The sequence below is a fragment of the Engystomops pustulosus genome, chromosome 5 (assembly GCF_040894005.1).
Source record: "Engystomops pustulosus chromosome 5, aEngPut4.maternal, whole genome shotgun sequence".
In the NCBI taxonomy this organism is placed as follows: domain Eukaryota; kingdom Metazoa; phylum Chordata; class Amphibia; order Anura; family Leptodactylidae; genus Engystomops; species Engystomops pustulosus.
The window spans coordinates 199,451,416-199,454,403 of record NC_092415.1 but is presented as its reverse complement, the minus strand read 5'-3'; positions in this window follow the sequence as shown (position 1 = coordinate 199,454,403).

The window sequence follows — 2,988 nt, the reverse complement described above, 5'->3', positions numbered from 1 at the left end:
GCAGAGTAGTATGATGTCGAAGGGGAGACGCAGGCAGTACCTGCACACTGTCCAGCAGCAGAGCAGTATGATGTAGAAGGGGAGCCGGCAGTACGTGCACACTGTCCAGCAGCAGAGTAGTATGATGTAGAAGGGGAGCAGCAGTCAGTACATGCACACAACCCAGCAGCAGAGTAGTATGATGTAGAAGGGGAGCAGTCAGTACATGCACACAACCCAGCAGCAGAGTAGTATGATGTAGAAGGGGAGCAGCAGGCAGTACATGCACACAACCCAGCAGCAGAGTAGTATGATGTAGAAGGGGAGCAGCAGTCAGTACATGCACACAACCCAGCAGCAGAGCAGTATAATGTAGAAGGGGTGCAGGCAGTACATGCACACAGCAGAGCAGTATAATGTAGAAGGGGTGCAGGCAGTACATGCACACAGTGCAGCAGCAGAGTAGTATGATGTCGAAGGGGAGACGCAGGCAGTACCTGCACACTGTCCAGCAGCAGAGCAGTATGATGTAGAAGGGGAGCAGTCAGTACCTGCACACTGTCCAGCAGCAGAGTAGTATGATGTAGAAGGGGAGCAGCAGTCAGTACATGCACACAACCCAGCAGCAGAGTAGTATGATGTGGAAGGGGAGCAGTCAGTACATGCACACAACCCAGCAGCAGAGTAGTTTGATGTAGAAGGGGAGCAGTCAGTACATGCACACAGTCCAGCAGCAGAGTAGTATTATGTAGAAGGGGAGCAGTCAGTACATGCACACAGTCCAGCAGCAGAGCAGTATGATGTAGAAGGGGAGCAGCAGGCAGTACATGCACACAGTCCAGCAGCAGAGTAGTATGATGTAGAAGGGGAGTAACATCCATCATATGTACCTAACCTGGAAACGCTGCCTCATGTCTCCCCTTCTGACAGCAGCAATGAGGGACGTGGTAGAGTTCTCACCGAACCTTAGCACAGCCGAGATCATTTTATATAATGTAAATGTATAATGTAAAAAGGGGCAAGGACGGATTTTGTAGTGATGGGGTCGCAGGTTTTCTTGGTCGTAGCACATTGAATCAATAGAAGACCACCGCACTGTCTGCATAATAGATGAAGGAATTCATGGAAGGCTTGCGGAGACCAGGTTAATAAAACTCATACTATAGTAAGCAGCTCCCTGCCCTCCCAAAGTTATAGCATTGTTAAATCTGTAGCTTCATCAGAACATACTGAAAAGCAAAGAAACACTCCAGTACATGGGGTACGATCATCAGAACTAGCTTGTAGTGGTCTGGCGTATTCATGAGGGGGTGGTCCGAGGAGGCGGTGACTGTAGCATCCAGCCTGGCTGTAACCGCCGTCATCAGGTGTGGGAGTGGCGCTCCGGGGGAGAAGCTTAAGAGAGGGGAGTGTCTTGGACCGCCCCCTCATGAATATGCTGGACCACTGTAAGCTAGGTCCGACGGTCGTACCGCTACATACTGGAGTGTTTCATAGCTTTTCAGTATGTTCTGATAACGCTAGCAATTTAAAGGAAACCTACCACTACGGATCTACCTATTAAGGTAGGATCTGGTGGAAGGTGCTTCTAACGTATGTAAGGATAGCTCTTTTTAGGGCTGATCCTTTACTCCCCTCTATCTTTTATAATCTCTAATCAGGGTAATATGCAAATGTTCTAAAGAGGCTACTGGGGCGTGGAGTGGCTGGAGCTGAGGCTACAAGGCACGGCTACTCCATGCCCCAGAAGCCTCGCTGATCCTCCTGCCCAGACATCTTCAGCTCGCAGCTCCTTGTCCGTGAAGCCCGAGTTCTGCGCATACGGCCTAGCTCCGGCTTTGGAGCCAAGATAGCGCAACTGTTGGCCTCTGTTATGCGCATGCGCAGAACTCTGGCTTCAAGGGCGAGGCTACTACTAAAGATGTCTGGATAGGAGGATCAAAGATGCTACTAGGGCATGGAGTAGCCACGGCGTGTAGCCTCAGCTCCGGCTACTCCACGCTGCATATTACCCTGATTAAAGATTAGAAAAGATAGAGGGGAGTAAAGGATTAGCCCTACATACGTTAGATGCACCTACCTCCTCATCTACCTTAATAGTTAAAGGAAACCTACCATTACGGATTTAACACTGCTATTACTGGGGTCAGGCTAGGCAGCTGCTTACTTTAGTATGAGCAGTTAAAGTGTTTTATTGACCTGACGGCTCCTCTTTAAGGCCTTTTATTGACTCACTGTGGACCTGCCCAGGATCCATATAATTCCGTTCTTAACCCACTCTCCTTGGGGCAGGCCAAACGTCCTGGTCCTTTTCATTACGACACCTGGAAAAACCCAAGTGGAAGTCAAGACCTCACGGTTACAACGTCAACTCATGGAAGTAAATGTTTGATCTTCACCAGATGTCATCTTCTACAGTATGTCCCACCAGACGTTGTATGACTTATTGGTATGAAGTTAAAAAGCCAAATTTGGTAGCCAGACAAGGCGTCTTCTCTCTTTGAAGACCTAGTATAACCATACATTACTCCCTTCATAAATGCTCCATTAATGGTTTCCACCAGAGTTGTCACCTCCGCTCCACCACATGTCCGATGAACCACCAACCCTAGAAGGTGTTTGAATGGTGAAATGCATCATGGTCTCATATTTGAGGATCAAGTAGAAGATATTCAGAGATGTTTTTTCCCCCCAGATCGTTCTGGCTCCCACCTGGACCACCATCATCCATATCTTGTCTCGAGTCATATACTATGAGCCAAACTTAGAACCACCAATGTTATTTTGTGACGGACATTGGACATGCTTTATTTTTCACACTGTATAAAACATTCCACAAATACAAAACAAGAACACGAGACAATGGGACCTTCAAAAGGTCAACGGAGATGACAATTTGTTGAAGAAAGAAATTGAACGTGATTGACCCGATTGGGCAAATATTCCACGCCTTCTCCTGGCTTTCAAGGAGAGTTACGGTATACCCCCAAAAAACACAGTACAACCAAG